The sequence below is a fragment of the Amphiprion ocellaris genome, chromosome 4 (genome assembly GCF_022539595.1).
Source record: "Amphiprion ocellaris isolate individual 3 ecotype Okinawa chromosome 4, ASM2253959v1, whole genome shotgun sequence".
NCBI lineage: Eukaryota > Metazoa > Chordata > Actinopteri > Pomacentridae > Amphiprion > Amphiprion ocellaris.
This window is the reverse complement of record NC_072769.1, coordinates 16,298,187-16,319,483: the sequence shown is the minus strand read 5'-3', so window position 1 is coordinate 16,319,483 and position 21,297 is coordinate 16,298,187. Positions and strand designations below refer to the sequence as shown.

Sequence of the window (21,297 nt, the reverse complement as noted above, 5' to 3'; positions counted from 1 at the left end):
ACTGTTCTTTTCAGTGGGTCTGTACAAAATTCAAAATGAGGGCCTCATTATAAGAATTGATTTTCAGAAACCTTTCAGATGGTTACATTTTTCTCTTACTTAAAATATCATATAGATTGAAGGATGAGGGTTGCCATGTAGCGTGTGTGGAGGTGAGAAAGAGGGGGGAGCGGGTACTTCTGAATGCAGACAAGAAAACTATGGATGTGTTGAATGCATTCAGCATGAATGTGTTAAGCTGGTCAAAGTCTTTGGCTTGTTAGGAAACTCGTCTTTACACCTCCTCCCAGTGTAACCTACAAATGTCAGTCGTGTAAAGCGGAGGGGAGAGGCTAGGCTGTGTGTGTTTGTGTGTGCGTTTGTTTGCCTGTGTGCACGACTGTGAATATGTGCGCACGCGGGCTTTACTGATCACTGTGACTTTTCCATCTCCTTCCCTGTCTGTTCATGCAGCCATGATGTGAATACAGCATCAGAATCACAACAGAGAGAGAGAGAGAGACAGGCAGGGGTGTCTGGGGCCTGTCAGTCAGACGGACAGATGGACAGACTGACAGGATGACTGACGCACAGGCTTCAAGGGCTGTGATAGGTCGATTCCCCTGGGGAGCTGATGTGGTATTCTCTGGTCATTTTGGCCTAAGCTGCAGCTGATTCCTGAATACATTGAAATGAGCCATTAGTTATTTCTATATCTATCAAATTACTGCAAGTGTGCTTGACTTTTGTTTCAAAGTTGCTATAACTTTGTATTTACAGTTAATCACATGACTGCATGGCTTGACTTTTGTTCACCCTCACTGCTCTCATCGGGGTCATTTGTGGCTACAGGAGGCAGATACTTTCTGCAAAGATGCTCTAAACGCTCTCCGAACACAGCATCAAACACTGCACATCAACAGTTTGCAGCTAGCTGGTGATGATAAAGGCACAGTTAGCTGCAAAAAATTATTACTCCGCATTATTACTCTGCAGAGTTATATGATGATTGGCGTACGTTTGTCGGTCTGTCTATCTGTCTGTGCGCAACATTATTCAAATACAGACAAACGGATTTGGATGTAATTTTCAGGGAAGGTCAGAAATGACAGAAGAACCAAGTGATTAGATTTTGGCAGTGATGCAGCGTATAGTCTGGATCCACAGATTCGTTAAAGATTTCTGTATCATTGTGAGATAGCGGCACGGTGTCACTGTAACTATGACAACAAGTGAACACAACGTCAGCTGAGTGTTGACGATCACATGATTGCGATCTTACCACTAATCGACCACTGCAGACTGAACAGGACTTAACCGTTGGAAATGCTACAACAACTGAGCGGCCTTGGCGGACTACTGTGCTCTCTGAGTGCTTTTCTTGTTTCCACTGTTGTCTGGTGGGAAAAAATAGCAGATTTTAAGATCACATTTGAGGTATTGTTCGACAGCTTATGCAAAAACATAAAATAAAACAAAAGACAGAAAAAAAGAGTCTTGTCTTTCATTTTTCATTTCTCGTAAGTTTTGTCCATAAGAGGAACCAAAAAACAAACAGAACAAAAAACTGAAAAAACCCCCACAGTAGAATGAGCAGAGTAAGATATAACACTAGAGATTCTGATGATTATTCTTATTCTTCTCCATCACTCAGCACACTTTTTCATCTCATCCTTTGTCTTCCTCTCAGCGCAGAGATCAATGCCTTCCAGAGTCTCTGAAATGGAGGCCTTCTTTGTCCAAAAGGAGAAGCGATAACCGGAGAACCTCAATATGTTGCGATGTTGGAAATCGATAGAGTTTCGAGGGGCTGATTCAAACACATGGTTCTACTAATGTCCATCTGGAACTCATCTGAATATTATCTGCATACTTTAGACTTAAAATAGAAAGGAGGAGAATTTGGGAGACGGAAAAAGTGAAAGGTGAAGACGAGTGATCCAAACTTTTTCAATGTGCTGACGTTATGCATTGATATATGGTCTACAATCATGACAGCAACCTTGAGTCTTTACATCGGAGATTTCCCTGTTGAAATCCTCCTCTGTTTATGGGCGTGTACTTCTGCGCAGGCGTATTAACGTGGCCGCCTATATATGTCAACCTTTGCGTATTTGAGCGCATGCTGGCAGCGGGCTTATTGATTTGCAAGGGTGAATGCATGTTGAAATTCAAGGTGGGCTTTCCGTCTTGTCTGTTCCCTTTGGCTGACAGAGCTCCCTGCAGATCTGCATGCACTTTACACACCCTCTGTTCTCTAATTCATTAGTTTCACTCTCACACAACTATCAAACACTATCATCTGGCATGGAAGTAGCTGCGGGAGCAAGTCTGCAATATCACCTTTGGGGAGGAAATGCACAATGCAGCATACTAAATGCCATACAGATGTAGAAAGTGTAGCGCTCCCACTTTTTTCTCCCTTGAACCGTAAACTACTTCTGCGCTAATGGTGCGTCGGGAAGGTACATGTCTGGAATACTGTTGGTGTTCATGTGGGAGATTCATGAATTTTGCGCCTTCATTTATTTTAGCCATGTTATATTTGGAAAGTATAAGTTTGTACCAACTGATAGCAAGTGATTAAAATGTATCAGTAGTTTTTAGTCACACTATTAACTCTGCACTAAAAATCTTTTTTTTTTTTTTTAAATATTTGAAAGCTCCCTGAATATCAGCAAAGTCCAGATAAATTGTTACTGTTCTACTGTTTATTCTTGAGCAGGATGAGTTAACCTTTGTCTTCTTACTAGTGATGCTCTGATTCACATTCATTCCATTCTGCACACTGATAGCAAGGTCCTTCTTCATACAACCAAAGTCATCTGTGTTAGCCAGTGCACAGCTCCACGACAGAAACTGGGGCTTATATTTGCTCAACGGCTCCTGGGTGGTAATTTTTTGAGGAATTAGAAGTTGTTGTACATCTATTGGGCAGCCCACATTTCATCTAAATTGCTTGGAGTGACTGCAACTGATTGCAGATATTCTCTTTTTACCACATACAACATCTAATAATTCACTATTAGATGTGTCATGTCAAAAAAAACAGGTACAAGCAGTTGTTTTGCATATTAGACTTCTGAAATGTTCATTAATGCCTCTAAAATTAAGTAAGCAACAGATAAAAATGAATTAAATAATCAAACTGTTTTTTTAATTGTCATCAAGGAGTTTTTACCTTGTTTACACTGTAGATACTGTCTTAAAATAGGGTTGCATAAAAACTTGTTGCTTGGGCAACATGATCCCCAGTGATACCATGAGATTGCGTACATATAAAAGAGAGCAAATGCTGCATTTTTAAGGATAAACCACATTCACTCCCTGTCCAAAAAAAAAGCTGCCACCTGGATTTAACTAAGCAAACAGGTAAGAGCCTTCCATTGGATAATTACTGCAGTGATTGATATGTTTCAGCTGCAACAACTTATTTAACTCTAGCTGATGCAGTGAGGAGCTTCTCATTTCTTAAACAACCATGTTAGAAGACACATCCTGTGGTCATAGACAGGATGTTAATCTGTCTCAGAAGGGTCAAATTATTGGCCTGCATCAAGCAAAGAAAACTACTAGCAAGATTTCTGAAACTCTAAAATCGGGTTAAGAACCGTCCAATGCATTATTAAAACCAGAAGGATAGTGATGAACCATCATCTTTGAGGAAGAAATGTGGTCGGAACAAATTCTGAGATGATTGTGATCGGAGATCACATAAACGTTTGATGAAATCATATAAGAAATCAACAGGTAAATTCATAGCTATGTTTAATAGTGAAAGTAAGAGCATTTCCACACACACAATGCAAAGGGAACTCAAAGGATTGGGACTAAACAGCTGTGTAGCTCTAAGAAAACCACTGATCAGTGAGGCTAAATGGGAAAAAAGGCTTCAATTTGCTAGGTAGCATAAAGATTGGACTCTGGAGCAATGGAAGAAGGTCATGTGGTCTGATGAGTCCAGATTTACCCTGTTCCAAAGTGATGGGTGCATCAGGGTAAGAAGAGAGGTGGATGAAGTGATGCACTCAGCATGTCTAGTGCCTATAAGCTTGTAGGGGTTAGGGCTATGATCTGGGGTTGGTCAGGTTCAGCAACGTTATGTTTCCAAAGAATTTGTGCAATGGTCCAACTCTCCCATCATCAATACAAGATCTTGGCAGAAAATTAATCCAACTCTGGACAGAAATAAATGCTGTGTCGTTCTCAGAGCTAAAGGCAGTCCAATGAAATATTAGAGTTTCCAGCTTTTTGGGGGGATGTGCAGTATATATTAGGGGAAACTGTACTATGAGCATCAAAATCAAAACGAACATGCAAATTATAAAATGGTGACCAACCAAACGGTACATCTGGCACATGATTATAATCAATGAAACTGTTGCAGTCTCTGCACTAAGGCAACAACATGCCAGATGCTGTTAAACAGGGGATGAGTGAAGCAAGAATCAAGGCAAACAAAGCACTCTAATTGATGTCGAGGATACGTTGCTCAGAAAAGGTGGGAGGAAAAATGGTTGTCCCAAGTGGGGATGGAAACTGTAACCTCAGCGTTAGGAGAATCAAGAGTGCCAACAAGACATTTCTCCTAAACTACATGCAGACTAGGATTATGTTAAGAGGACAGACAGATGCTTGTTACGCACTGTGACAGTACTGAGGCCTGTAATTACCAAGAAGGTCCATTTATATTTGCGGAGAAAAAAAATATGTTGATGCAATAGGGCCTCTTGGCAGCTATGGAGCTCTGTTGAGATGTGTAGCCTGAGTACAGCAAAAACAACTTTGTGGTTATCACATTAACTTACTTTTTTTTTATTATCGATGTCCTCACCATGTTTTTGTAGTCTGTTGTTGTAGCCGCTACTTGGCTAATTATTGTTGGCTTTGTAGATAAATTTGATCTGTTTCTTCCATAAAGCAACCGGTCAACTGTGCTTACACAGACACAAAATTATTAAGTGCAGTCTTGTTTATAGTGCTGCAACAGGTCAAACATGGGATATTTCGTGCGACAGAGGAGGCAGTTTCATTCATCAGAAGCTACAGTGTGTGATTCCAAACATGCATATGGGATGTTGTCTATTTGTCCAGCTTTCACATTATTATACTTCTAAAATGCAAAATATTTTTGCCAAAGTTCTCATTATCAGTGACTACTTTTTAATTGGTTTTATTTTCACCGTTGCAGTGATAGTCAATGAATATTTTGTGAAATTTACACTGATGCATCATTATGTATCACACATGAAAAATCAGTCAGTGAACATGAGTCACTGTAACGTCCTCTGAAGATGGCAGTTACTCAAACTGGGGCAGCTGATTCATTTATGTCGTCTTGTTTGAACTTCAGTGATGTCCTTGTTTTGTGATTTATTGCTGCTCTCCAGCAGTGCTGCCTCCAGGTGGGGACTGAGGTGTACATAAATATCCCAAACTGCTGCTTTACCAGAGTTACTGAATGTAGCAATAACGACAGATTCAGTGTGTGCAATAGGGTTTGCTTTCTTTCCTTTTCCTCTTGTTCAGTATAGCTCTCTTGTGAATTCGGTCTCCAAATGAGCCGAGTCGAAGCAGAGCTTTGGCTTATTCATCCTTTCGGCTTTCATTCTGTCTTTGCTCAGGGAACAGTAGCGTCACCACCCATTGAGCGGTGCTAAGTGACCTTTTGAATGCTGACCTCCTTTTGAACACTGACCTCTGGCCAGGTTCAAAAATCACCACAGCAACATACTGTAGCCGGCCGGTCATCCACAGGGCCTGCCTGGTTAACCGCTGCCCGACGAGCAGGATGTTTGTGTGTGTGACAGTAGAGAGAGTGAAGGAGTATCTGTGTGTGTTTGCTCAATGTGTATGACAGTGTAACGGGCGAGCTTTCTAAGTGTGACCCACATAAAAGGTCTCAATGAGCCTCAGGACACCCAACTTTCATGCCTTACATGCACACACACTCACACACACACACAGCCACACACAGCCACACACACAATAGTGCTCGGTTCCCATGGTGACTGTGTTCCAGCGAGTGGGATTTTCCAGGCGGCGTCCGGAACAGCGGACACTCCACAGTTTGTCCTGGAAGTTTCTTTGATCTAAGTGGGCAGATCAGCCCAAAGGGAGGACAATTCCTGACCCTTTACACACACACACACACACACACACACACACACACACACACACACACACACACACACACACACACACACACACACACACACATTTGTACTTCTATATTTGTGAGGTTGGCCATTTCCAAGATCTAAACCATCACAACTGCAGGCTTCCATGCCATCTTAAACAAAACCTATAATTCTAGAATTCTTTGAGTGAGCCTGATCATGATGGCAACACAACACTTACACAATATATTAATTAGTAAACAGTCGCCTGATCACACATCCCGCAGACACAGAATGACGTTATCGCTTATTACTCCGCCAAGGAGGCGGAGTCTCGGCGAAGTTATGTGATGATCAGTGTTGGTTTGTCTGTTTGTCTGTCTGTTCACATTACTCAAAAATGGACAAACAGATTTGGATGAAATTTTCAGGGAAATTCAAAAATGACACAAGGACCCCCTCATTAGTTTATGGCAGTGATGGGGCTTACAGTCTGGATCCACGGATTTGATAAAGATCTCTGTATCATTGCAAGATAGCAGCATGGCTTCACTGCAACCATGACAAGTGAACACTACATCAGCTGAGTGCTGACGATCACATGATTGCGATCCTACTACAAATCAACCGCAGTGGGCTTATCAGGACTTATCAGTCAGAAATGGTACACGGAACAATTGATTAAATTGTGGGGGTGTTTCTGAGTCCCATCAATTCCCACCACCTGCTACATATTTAGGTCACGCAATTCGGTATCCGTACATAACGTACACATGCATAACACACACCTGTGCTCAGCACATGGTCATTTTGTGTGTCGGTACAGTGGTCCCTCTCTATATTGCGGTTCACTTCTCGTGGTCCCACTGTATCGCGGATTTTTGGATTGGGTTCGGTTCTGCGAATGATATATCGTGGAATTTTGTGGTACTGATATTTTTTCCGCAATTATTTTTGTAGCCAGTTGCATTGCAAAGTAACATTGGAAAACACATACCTGCTTCTTATGCACTATGCAACTGCCAGATGCTTTTATTTAGACAGACTGCGGTATAAATGTCACAGGAAGTCATCAAACACACTACACTTCACACTCACGGTCTGGACAACATGACACTTAAGCAAACTAGCTAGGCTGACTAAACCACAAAAACACAATAAAACACAAATACTAATAACACTGGAACGCTAACAAAAAACACAATAATGACATTTAAACCCCCAACACCCCGAACTCCCATGGTGCATTGCAGCACAATAGTTCAGTCATAGTGACCAGCTCTGCTATTGCTACATTATTATAATAATTTTTGCGGTAAAATAAGCATTTCCTAGCCTAAAATATTGAAAACAATCTAAAAAATATGTTTAAAAAAAGTGTGTAGGGAGGATTTATAGAGCCTTAAAATATATATCAACAAGAAAAGCACTCAGAAAGCGCAATACTCCACCAAGACTGTTCATTCTCTCTTGTTGCTCTGCTGTGGTCTCCACCAACACCTTAGCTGCTAAATACTACAGCATATGCACCAGCTAGTTGCTGAACTTGTTTGTCCACCTTGATATGCTGCGCAGGTAGTATGTGGTCAGAAGTCTCCTCAATAGAAAGTATTTATTTTAAAGCCACTTCTACTGGAAAGGAACGGTGAGACAAAGATGTGGATGGTAAAATAAAACTGATGAACAGAAATATGTGGAAATGCTACAGCTGAAGGGAACAACAGTGTCAGGAGACAATGCTCTGTTGGTTTGTGACTAGATTTTCATATAGAAGTATTAAATACTCCAGTTTTGGGAGGTCAAAATCCAAGTACAAGTTTGACAAAGTGAGAACTTGACACAAGATCCATTTTCCAAAAATGCATGAACCCTTCAGGTCTAGCACTCAAATAGGTCTTCATAAAACTGAAGCACAATCCATGCTGGTTGCAATTGTCTTTATGATGTCGATAGAGAAAGGGTGGACTAGACACTGGTTATAAACCGTCTGTCTCTCAGGCTGACTCAGATTCCAGATTTTATAGGACTGGCACTGACAGTGACAGTGTGTTTGGTTGAAGACATAATGAAAGTCAGAATGTTCCTACGTCGTCCTACTGACACATTTATTATCTGAAATCTGTGCTGAAAACTCAGACATTCAAGCATAAAAGTCTAACTGAACTTCTCACCACACAAAGATCTCAGACTGAGAAGATGAGGGGATCGCAGAGCGCGCACACACACACACACGGACGGACACACAGAGACACACACAAATACACACCTGCACGCACGCATGCACGCACGCACGCACGCACGCACGCACGCACACACACACACACACACACATGCCCGCACACACACACACGCTACATGCATACACACACACACACACACACACACACACACACACACACACACACACACACACACACACACACACACACACACACACACACACACACACACACACACACACTTCACCAGAAGGCGAAGCATGACTGAGAGGGGACCAGAAAAATGTCAATGTCAAAAAATCATACTGTGATGTCATCATGTGATTACATCGCTTGAACATGATGTCCCCTTTTAATGACATCAATTTTAAAGACCAGAGGTTAAATTCCAGATACTTTTCGAGGACTTCCAAAAGAGAACTCTCTTCGTAAGAACACTGATGACTGAAACGCTGCAATATTAGGATCGGAACCTTCCACATTCTGCAAGAACCAGGCAATGGAAACTAAAGAGGCATCCAAGGACATCCTTATGTCCCTGGAGGCCGAGTGGGAGAACCGTTGGTTCCTCTGTGAAGAAGAGGTGACCACCGAGCTCTCCCAACTCCAAGAGGACAACAAAAGGATGAGTCAGCTCATCGCTGAGGAGGATGCTCTAATTGCATAAGTCAAAGAGGAGAAGACAAAGAAATAAAGGCAAATGAGGGCAAGAAAGGAGGAAGAGAAAAAAGAAAAAGAGAGAAGTTAAGGCAATAAAAGTTGAAGAAACAAAAGAGAGAAGTGGGAAACAGGATTTATGCCCTTTTTCTGCTTCTTTTAACACCCTCCCTCCCCCTCCGTCCCCTCACCCACCAACATTAACCTTCACAGACAGAAAAAGCTGCTTCTTTTCAATCTTCTTTATTCTGTGTGGGATTACTGCAGCTTCCACACACTGCATGCATGTGGGTTGATCAAGGCTGAACAAATTACCGCTGTGAGCAGGATTTGAACCTGCGCGGGGAAACCCCATCGGATTTCGAGTCCAACGCCTTAACCACTCGGCCATCACAGCTCATGTGGCAGTCCATCATGTCCAAATAAAGCCTCATTATTCAAGCCTCATTACAGACAGTTTGTTCTTCTTCCACCAGGTTGGTTGGAGTCCTGTGTGGTCAGGTTTAGGCAACAAGGAAAATTGTCTTTTAGGATGAATGTCATGAAGAAAAGTCAAGCTCCAAGCACCAACTGTCACATTTTTAACCTAAAAAAACCCCCCCAAAAGACACACAATTTCCCATACCTTAACCAAGTGCTTTTAATACTAAGAAAATAAAAAACATTATTACAAATTATGAAAAAAATCAAAAACATAATTCAAAGTTTTTTGAAAAAAATAAAAAAATGCATTTACTGTTGCAAAGTGACAGTAGTGGTAGGCTGGTTTTACTTTATCTCAATGCCTCTATTCAGATTATTTCATTAAGCTTGTCATTAATGTTGCCGACATCCCAAACTTGTCGTTAATGTTGCCTTGTCTAGGTCAGTTGATCTTCAACTGACCTAGACAAGGCAACATTAACGACAAGGCAAATAACTTGTCATGTTACAGATAATTATTCACTTTCAGAGAAAAACATTTAGATGGAGACGAAAACTTGTCACCGTTATGACAACATCCTTGTAGAACGTGTTGTTTCATTTGGTTTCTGAAGTTTACTGGTTAATGTAAAGACTTTACAACCAGCAATGCAACAAAGAGGAATGCAAACAGGCGAAGCAGGCAAACCAATTAAACCAGACAGTGTGGTTCAGTGAGCAGTGGTGGCTCAGTGGTTGAGTCTCTGGATAGTAATCAGAAGGTCAGTGGTTCAAACCCTAGTGCTGCCCAAGGACCTTCACCCTGTCTTATCATCGCTGACCCTGAACTCTAACCCACACTGGGATTTCTGTACAAGTGTAGTGTGTTGGCCTCTGTTCTTGATTATTCCTTTCATATTTTAGGTGATAAATACAGAGGGTTGTGTCAGGGAGAATGTCCAACGTAAAACCTAAGTCAGATTAAAAATGCAGATCAATCTTACGATTTCCGTACTGGATTGGTTGATGGACATATACAGATGAGGGATAGTGAATATATCGGTAAAAGGATGTTTAGGTTTGAAGTGCCAGGCAGGAGGCCAAGAAGAAGACCAAAGAGGAGGTTTATGGATGTAATGAAAGGGGACATGAAGTTAGTTGTTGTGAGAGAAGAGGATGCAGAAGATAGGGTTAGGTGGAAGCAGATGATTTGCTGTGGCATCCGCCGAAGAGAAAAGATTTTAGGTAATTATCATCCATAGTTTACTCTGAATCTGTGAACACATACAGTACTACTTATAGTTTTTTTTTTTTACCATTGTTTAGTTTTGAAGAAAGATTAATGTTTTGTTATTGATGTGTTGTTGAACTTTTTGCCCAACTCTTGTCGTGTGAGCTAATTTGCTCTGTCTTAAAGTTTCAATCCAGCTCTTTGTTTTATCAATACTAGCCATACAAAGAGGTCCTCGGTTTACGACATCCTCGACCTATAGCGTTTCGTTGTTACGTCAGAACTGGTTACATGGAACTAGCTGGTGAATGGAGCATTTGAATGCGTCGTCACATGGCGCTATAAGACAGCTTTGTTTACATTCGCTGGTTGTAAGCCACCTTGGATTGTGTTATATTCGCTAAATTTTTGCTCTCATTATGGCTCCCAAGCATAAGTCAGAGTCTTCTGATGGCAGTGCTTCAAAGAAAAGGAAAGTCATCTCCATGAAAGTGAAATTAGATATAATAAAATGTTCAAGTTGTAAAAACAGTGCAACATATTCTGTTATCTTCTTGTAACATGACTCATACATGCATGAAAGTCACTGGCATTCATGACTTTTCTGAAGAACTGATCGATGTTGTGATGCGTGTAACGACTTTGTTTACATTTGTTCCAGAGTTCTTACTTATGGTGAAAATCGACTTACGTCGAACCATTTTTTTTTTTTTTTAATTGATGGACAGTTAGTAGTTGGGCATAACACACCACCTTACAATCTTTAATTGCAATAGCAACGCCTGTTATTTTCTATCCCTGTTCATCCTGTTCGTCCTGTTCGTCCTGTCCAGTCTTTGTTTCCCCCACACATCACTGAGGTGTAGCACTGCCCTCCCTGGCTCATAATAGGGAATTCTAATAAAGAATGTCTGCTTAGCTTTCAGGGAGGGCCGGTGATGGTCACACACATGCACTAAATATTAAAATATTTGGCTGCAAGACTAAAATATGCATCAATCTCATATAATGTTGACTCCCCTTTTGTGGAGTTAAACAATGAGAACAAATGCAGACAAAAAAAAAAAAAAAAGGAACAGAACTCCGACATAAGTCGAGGACCCACTGTATCCGCTAAAATCAATTACTTAAAGAAAACTAATCCCAGAACTTCAATTACATGTTGTCACTTGGATAAAAACAGTTGGAATCATTTAGAAATAGTCATACATTAAAGATTGTGTATAGTTTATATTTGAATTGTTAAAATGCAGCAATCAAAAGGAAGACTGAAAGTAAAACTTGTGTGTTACTGTCGTCATCCTTCCCCCTGTCTGAGTTCACAACCCCTGAAACTTGGGTTTGAGTTTCAGACGGCGTCATGGCTTTGAAAACTATTATTATTATTATTATTATTATTATTATTATTATAATTCGGGGTCAGTTTCAAATAATCTCTACTAAAACAACACATTACTGATTACACAACTTCAAGTAAATTTATCACACGTAATTTATCATTCATTATTTTCTCAGCTGGAAAAATGTAGCTGCATTTATTGGTGTGTGGCCGGAGAAGGGGTGTGTTCAAATTACGGTGCTGGACTGGCACCGATCTCTCGTGTGTCATAACCTCACTTTCTGTGTGAGGGGAAATTTTCTGTAACATTATCCTGAAATACATGCTCGATGTCTGGGAAATGTTCTCAGAATGTCACAATTTGGGGTTTTTACAGACATAGATTCAGCACATAAAGGTCAAATGATCAAAAGCTGAAAATATGAATGAGAGGTCATGTCTATCTTTGCCTGTCTGTCTGCCTGTCTTACCTTCTTTCTGAGTGTTTCTCTTCCCTTTGTCAGAGAACGCTGGTTTCTTTCATTCTCCAAATGGTAATTTCCTCTCTACTGATTGACTAGTAAAGTTTCGGTGAAAGAAACGTTTAACAGATATTCACCTGGGGGACTGGGTGATAAACACACAAAGGTGAGTGCAGAAGTTCTGTATTATAGTACAACAGCACAATCTAGAAGAGTCAGCGATCTTAGAGGATGACTCTTAGAGGATCTGGGTACATCTATATTGAATCGCCACATTCTATGTTGCTGTGATTTATGCCACAATTTTTTTCAAGATTTCATCTGTCGGAAATGACATGACGACTGAGCAGCCTTGGTGGAGTACTGTGCTCTCTGAGTTCTTGTTTAGAAATGTTGTCATTAGATTGTGTAAAAATTTAAAATTGTAGACTCCTCTGTGCAACCAGGAAGTCATTAGTGACTCAGATGCAACCAACAATCATGTGACAAAAATTCAATTCTCAGCTGAACTAGGCTGAACTGCAGGCAGTGTTTACATGGAAACTAAAAATGTAAGTAGTAAATATCTATGGTATGCTGAGCCATCAAGTTTTCAATACTGGTTACACCTGTGAGCACTTTGAAAGCGTTGTACATGCTGATTCCAGTTCAGTTTTTCAAAATATGTAACTTTTGTATTTTCTTTTTTTTATGATTTATGGCATTATAACTGTATCATCCTGTACAGAAGATGTGCCAGAGTTGTGCAAAGAGTTGCAGGGAAAAAAAAGAGCTCACACTGAGTAAAAATGTGACAGAAGCAAAGAAACACCCAGAAACTACTTGGAATACAGAGGGTTAATTTGTGTTTACAGTTGACTTTTGTGTTTCCGCTTTACAGTGATTAATAAAAACCGTGCAAATGGCCACAAGTCATGCACACATGAGCACATTTTTCCATTAATTAAGCTACAAATTGTTGCTCAACATTTCCAAGCAGTTTTTAAACAAAGGGCCACCTCAACTGGTGAGCTGATCCTCTCTGTGGAGAGCTGGGCAAATGACCAAACTCTGTACTTTGATATTGTTATCTTTGCTGTCACTGCTGCTGTATTTCAAGCCAGTATTTAAAGACAGTATTCACTCATGGGAACACAGAAATCTTTCACAGACACTACAGTTGCATAAAATGATTTTCTTGTTTGCCAACAACCCTCAGAGTTCCTTGGAGAAGACGAATCGCCCAGCAGCTTGATGTGAACATGTAATTAAAGTTGTTCTGATCAGGTTGTGGTCGTGTCAAACCTGTGAATGTTGTGAATGTAACAGGAGACGCAGCCCCGAAGGCTTCTTATCAGAGCCATCAGCAGGTGGGCTTTACTTTATAAACACACACACACACACACACACACACACGTACATGCAAATGCACACATATACATACCACAACTTGCACAAAATTAAATACCTGAGAGTCAAGAGCTGCCATTCCAGCGCCGCACCCCCAACAGAGACACACACATTCACTTTCACATACCTCGGAGTAAAGCGAGCGTAGCCAAGCACTTGCAAGTCAAACCCTCCCCAAACCCCTCTCCCCAAGTTTAATCTGATTTCACATTGAGCTATAGGAACACATACATACCACACATGCATACATACGCTCCAAACACACACACCCACACACACACAGAGGGAGAAAGCGTGTAGAGTTTCTGTGCTGAAGTCTTGTGTAAACACCTGCCAGTAATCTAGTGGCTGAGATGAATCCAGATGAAGCAGAGCCTGTTCTTACAGTTTCTCTTTCAGGCTGTTTCACTCTGCTTCACATCCCAGCGTGAACTCCGCCGCACCACCCTCGACTCACGAGTGTGCTGATACGAGCCTGGCAGCTCACTTGGGATTCTGCATATCAATCAGCGCCTTCATCACCCGCCATGATTGTTACATGATTGCCGCCCCTCTTCAGTGCCGCAAACTCGACCCACAAAAGAAACTTGTGTGGAGGATCCAGCAGCAGCGCCGCACAAGATGCAGGGTGGGGATTTTCGGCAGTGGCTACCACAAAAGACTGGAGGCTGTGATTAGGATAAAAGCCTATTTCATGCTCGCCATGGCACGATTCCAAGCCTCCGGTTCACCACAAGTATCTCAGGGATCACAGGGGCCAGCTTCGGGTCAACAGACCGATGTGCATGTTCTCACAACTTTAAGGCATGTGAACCATCTCCGTCTCTTCCACTGTTTTTTACCAGGCTGCATGGATGTCGGTGATTCAGCTCACCACATTGGTCCAGACAAAAATATGTGAACTACAGTTGAATAGATTATCTTAATGTTTGGGGAACTTCATGCCCTTGTCCACATGAGTTATAGCAACTTTAATCACTTATCTGGCAGTATCGCTGGGTCAAGATTTAGTTTAGTTTTCGAAAACCAATGGTCCTGGTTTCTGCCATGTACCTGCAAACAGTTAAACAGACTGCATCTAGACTACCGTTCAAAAGTTTGGGGTCACTTAGAATTGTCCTTATTTTTGAAATAAAAGCATTTTTTCCCCCCCATGAAGATAACATTAAATTAATCAGAAATCCAGTCTAGACATTGTTAATGTGGTAAATGACTATTCTAACTGGAAATGGCTGATTTTTAATGGAATATCTACATAGAGGTACAGAGGAACATTTCCAGCAACCATCACTCCTGTGTTCTAATGCTATATTGTGTTAGCTAATGGTGTTGAAAGGCTAATTGATGATTAGAAAACCATTGCGCAGTTATGTTAGTACATGAATAAAAGTGTGAGTTTTAACTGTGTACATTGTCATTGTGAGCATGTTTGCATCCTAATGTTACCATTTAGGTCAGTGCAGCTTCACAGAGCTGCACAGCTGGTTGTAAATTCTTAGTCTTTGGCCTGTAGTCGTGTTTATGTCTGCGTCACCTTGTATTTGTCTTGTCTATGTTGCTTTTGTCCACTTCATCTTCCTCACAATCTAAGGAAATCAGAATTTTTCCCAATGTAGTCAACTGTAATTTGCTCATGTTATGGCATTAAATCAGCCAGTGTGCTTTTCACAGTGTTTTTTAACCTTTACAAGGTGTCCGTGCTGACAGTAGCACACAGCAGTGAGAAGGTGAAATACAATCCAGGAAATCCCGTTAAACTAATAAATTCATGAGTTTTTAAGCTTACCAAAACACTGTGCGGTGATTTATAATCCTGCTGTATAGGGATGGATTTTACAACTCTGTAAAGTTATCACAGCAAAGATTTTATGTGACAACTGCACAAAGATTTACAGTGTTTGATTTACACAGTAATATACAAGGAACTGCACTTATTTGTTTGGATAATGCAGTGAGATGTGATTAGGGAGCCTTTTTTCTACATTTTTTTTTTTTTTTGCCGTCTCAGTATCTTGAATCTGCTAAACCAACTCAGCTGTCAGTTTTGTATTTACTGGAAAGCAGAGACGAAGAGGCAGAAGGATTTTAAGTGTGACCAAAGACATAAACCTCTCAAATGTATACACATGCATGCAGAAAAGTCGACTTTTTCATAGCTTGACATCCATGAAGAGCACATAATTTAACATTTACAGACTGGAAACAGGTCTGGAACTTAAACTCAGTCAACACAGTTAGGAGACTTCAAAGTTGAGCCACTTTCAGCACTTTGGCTGGTTTGCACTTCATGGTGATCCAGCTGTGAGCAATGTTGGTCTGAACATCTTATAGCTGCTCTTTCACTTCTCATTACCTGCCAGTAATGCTGATAGCAGACTGACATTTTGCTAGAATGCCGAGACAATCTTCTCAGATCCTCTGACACTTGAGCGATAAGAGCAGTCATATGTGAGAGGAAGAACAGCCTCTAATCAAAGACTTCCACAGAATCAGGGACAATAGGAAGTGTAATTTTCCACTGATTCGCCACGCTCTGAGCGAGATTACTTTTCTTGATAGCCACGACCGCAGTCAGAACACAACACTTAGCGCTGGTTTGTGAAGGTACTGTCTTCCAGCTCCACACCCTGTGAGAAAACCCCCCGTTTTCCTCTCTAACCCTGAATGGAAAGAGATTTTGCATTCTTTCCTCAGATGAGAGGACAGAAGGGGAAGCCGCAAAGGGGAAAAGATACTGTAATGGCAGTATCAGTGCACGATAATGATAGATACAGGTTTTAGGCCCGACTCCACAGGGACGCATTCGCAGAGTTATCGCTCCTGTGCTGCTGCTGCGGCTGCTGCTGATGAGGCAGCTGATTGATGGCGGCGGCGAGGAGCGGCCAGGTGAGGTCAGGTTTCTGGGATGGGATTCATTTACCTTCATTTCCATATCAATCTATTGGGTCTGAGATCAGGATTATGTAGGAATAGTCGCTTCATTGCTATTCAGGCCATCTGAATATTGCTAGTTATATGTCCTCTACATGAAGAATGTTAATTTGTGCAGTCGAGGAGGGATTGAGTGTGTGTACGAGTGCGAGACAGGAAGAGAGAATATCTTCCTTCCTAACTGATATGATGTTTGACATTTCAATTACTGCTCCTGACCAGTGAGGTTAATAATGCTACCAAAAGCAATCAGGGACAAACACATATACACACACGTGCACAGATGCAATACAGTCGCGAGCACACACGCACACGCACGCACGCACGCACGTACACACACACACACACACACACACACACGCACGCACGCACGCACGCACGCACACACACACACACACGTATATTTGCGTTAATGCATTCCAATCATGTCAACCTAGTTAAGTGGCCGTAAATAAGATGTCATTTTAAACCAGGAATTTTAAATCGTCTCCAAATCTCATCTCCTCATCAGTGAGCATTCATTCCCATCTTTAGACAGCAAATCCACTGTACACACAAACACACACACATTTCCTCTATACTGAAAATACACTGCAGGTCTACTGTATGTGTGTCTGATGGTTTGGATCCATTCACTGCTGTCATGTTTGCCATATATTTGACTGGCACCCTCAAGAACAACACTACAGCCAAGATGACATGCCTCGGTTACTACGCTGTTGCTTCCTTACTAACACACACTCACACACACTGGTATAGAACGGTGCAGTGTGTGTGTGGCAGCTGTGAACTCATGCGAGCTCTGTGGTGGGCCAGAATAAATGGGAGGATTTCTTGCTGTTACAGTGTAACAGTGTAATAAGGGTGACAATCAACAGGTGGAGATAATGGAGCTTGGTCTCATTGAGCCAAAGTAATCACACACACACATACTCACACACACACACACACACATTCAGGGGAGTCGATGCTTTTTCTGACCTCAGCACATCAATAAATGACATCAGTTGTATAGATTACCATTACAAATCCTTTCCACTAAATCAGACTCTTTATGTCTGCCTCTTGCGGATTAATGTCCGTTTTTATCAGCATCCAAAAGAATGCTCTTTGAGCTTAAGATTGTGGAAAGTCAGAAAGTGAAGAGGAAGGTGGTAGTTGGAGCTTAAAGAACAAGAGGTTTTGGTTTTCGGGGGTGGATTGTGGACCCTTGTGGTTTCAGAGAGGAATAGGGGAACTGTGGGAGGTTTAGACTGAAGAGGTTGCAGGTGGGGTCTGTAGCCTGCATGTGCAGAGTCCTACTTGTGAACTAGACTGTGCTGGTTTAAATGGATGCATGCCAACATGTGTGTTTGTGTGTTGTGTGTGTGTGTGTGTGTGTGTGTGTGTGTGGAGGGGCCCACCATTTGGCCAGCAAGTGTACTCTCCCGACAGGTATTACATTTCAACCACAGATAGAAAACCGAGCCTGGAGCTGCTGGACCTGACGGCGAGAGCGATAGAGCGAGGGATATCGAGGGATGAGTGGTTGAGGAGAAAAAGCAGTCGATTAAAAACATATTCATTATTTCAAAAGGCAAAAACTGGAAACGTGACGGGGAGAGTGGAAAAACGAACAAACACATGTTTTCCATAAGTCCACTGAGTCTTAATGTTTTTTATTTACTAAGAAAGCAGAGAGGGAGAACTTCTGGAGGGTTTGGACCACCGGCCAGTGTGAGCTGGGAAATAAACCGCTAACCCAACTACTGTATACACTGCAGTCGATATCCTGAGCTCTGCAAGTGAAATTATATTTAGTTACAAAATCTGGGTTTAATATAAGCACATTTGTGACTCTGTAGAAGTCACTGTTCAGTCATTTTAATGAGGCTTTATCCCTCTGAACTACAAAAACTGCTAGCAGGTTTGAAACAACAAAATCGCACAATTTAACAGAGCCAGAAACTGTAAAAACAGAAATTAATCTCAGATTTTAAGCTTTTCGTGGTCTTTGAACTAATCAAGTGTCATGTGCAGTCCAGAAAAGTAACTTAAAATTGTAATAATTGATCAAAAGCACTTTATTCTATATGCTTCATTTAAAATTTATGAAAAAAATATGTGTAATAAACAGATGTTGTAAAAAAAATAAACTATTTAGGGACTTTTCATCTGGATTGCAGGCTGTATTTAGAGTAGACAAATATCGAAGCAAGTTAAAATGCACATAGTAAAATATATATGCAGTATATAGAGCCACGTTTCCCTCTTGGACAACGGTTGATTATTTTTTTCAATTTTTGCAAAACAAATAATGAAAGAAATTTTTTTTTACAACATTAAAACTTTGTTAAACTGCACAGAAGAAATGTTTGAGTTCATTCTACTTCTTATCAGGGGTGTGCTGTTTTCATAGAGGTGGAGACTTTATATTGCAATGAAAAATGAGCCCACAATGAGTAAAAATGTGACAGGAGCTAAAAAATACCCATAAACAGTTTTGGGTTCAGAGGGTTAATTGAGATTTCACTATTTCTTTTTCATTGTTATTTGATTTTTTTTCTTCTTGTCTCTCTCTAAATAGGACTAAATATGAGATCAATTTCAAAAATAAATTATTTAATGTCACATTTATGACAAATACTTGCTAATGCATCTGTGTTCAGGCCAGATTTATGAATGGAGGTAGATTATGAGAATGACTAAGCTCTGATAGTTTATCAAAGTAATGTAACATGAAACCTTGGAAGATTACAAGGTTATATATAACCCACAAACAGCTGGGCTCACTTATTTTATTCTGAGACTTTCACATCAAATACACAGATCATTTATATTAAAGAAACACAAGTTAAACATCAAAGGAGCAAGAAAAAAAAGGACCAAATATTAAAAAATTCTTGTGACATTTCGGTTGCCAAGAAAACCAAGAAAGAAAAAAATGAATTGAAGGGCAGAAACAAAACTCTGGAACCTACACAACAGAAGCTTGTGAACATAAGCAGGTTCTCTAAGATGAACGCTCTTTCACCACTGACTCGGTCTCGAGCACATAAAGTTTTGTTTGAAGTGTTGAGGGGCACGTTGACTTCTTCTGTTGATGGAGGCCTGTTTTATCCACTGAGGCAGAGCAACAGATACCCGTGTAATCAAATCTGCCACGCTAGGGGCGCATTGGAGGGCCAAACCCTCTACAAGCCAAATTTATACAAATGGGCCTCTTTTGTTCACAGGATACAATACAGCTGCTCAATTTACGGCTGCACTCCGAACGGATGCAGAAGCACAAAACACGCCAAGGTGTAAGTGAGCAAACAGCAACACACAACACTGCGCTCCCCGTTGTCCTTTGATTTTCACGCTCGCCTTCGTTTTCCATTACACACACGCACAAGCAGCCGGGGCAAATTTTATCTAACTCGTGCTGATCAAACCTCTGGGTGCGAGTAGAGATAGCGAGGGTCGGAGGAGGTAAATCAATGGCTGTGCGGAGAGGCTGTGTTCCCTATTAAAGAAAAGGCTGACGCATGCATTGAGCTACGCCTGCTAACTGACAGCTGTAAAGATGAACAATGAGACTCTCTCGCTTCATAACCTGGAAGAGAGACCTTTTCTGGAGCCTGGTTGATACCACGCTCATGCCTGCCGCCGCCAAATTGCATGTGTAAAAGCTGAATACAACCTCTTTATTAGGGCAGTAAATGGATGCTGTTTCACACAAGAGGCAGACAGATGTGCCTGCAACGTCAGAAAAAAAAAAGGACACAGGTGCTCATGTGCACGTAAACATCGGCTAAAATCAAACGCATCCATAATAAAACTGAGACCAAGATTAAATGGATCCATATTTTCTGTCTCTGAATTGCAGCCTTTACTCAAACGCAGCACAACATTGAATTCTGAACCATGCAGGGAGCAGATTTAAAATTCATGGAGTTTCCTCTTCTTTTTCTGTGCAAGTGCATTGTCAGGAGGCTCTCCCTCAAAGCACTCTGTGAAGCCAGGAAGTCAGGCCTAGAGCTGCTATCTACAAGTGTCTGCCCTTTCCTTCCTTTCTCCTCTCCCTCTCCTTGTCACTAGTTATCACTGTCAAAGTCCAGCTGCAGTGTTTACGCTGGGAGCTGTCACAGAGATGTGTCACCATGATGTGATGCTTCACACGCTTGGCGACAAAACCGCCAGCCTCTATTCACACATGTGGTACCAGTAAGACTTATAAACACACACACAGATTTGCACACAACCATCATCCACTACCTGTAGACACATTATTCCTCCCTCAGGACACCACAGAAATCAACTCAAGTTTATGTTTTTTCCTGCTTTCCAGGAACAGTTTTGACGGGGCAAAACAGAAAGAACCACAGTTTTAACAGCTACAGCAGATTGCTTCTGTCTGTCCGTACTTAGCGAAAACTTTGCTGCTCACTAATGACTCTTTGGCAGGCTTGCTAATAGCTTCTTGTAGTCTCAGCTTTGTCATAAGCTGTGGCCTGTGGCATTTCCACAAGCTTGCTTTATGTGCTATTTCTAGCAGCAGCAGAGAGACGATGACTGCGACCAAAAAGGTTCAGTGCAGACAGCTTAT

The 21,297-nt window shown here is 41.3% G+C and overlaps 1 long non-coding RNA gene and 1 other non-coding gene across 2 annotated transcripts in view; both read right to left on the bottom strand.

Annotated features, from left to right (window-relative positions):
* Positions 1–21,297, bottom strand: part of LOC129348723 (uncharacterized) — a 64,388-nt gene that overhangs the window by 19,364 nt on the left and 23,727 nt on the right. The window lies entirely within an intron of this gene.
* On the bottom strand, positions 9,290–9,371 carry trnas-cga (transfer RNA serine (anticodon CGA)). Its single transcript has one exon. It is a non-coding gene; the product is annotated as a tRNA-Ser (tRNA).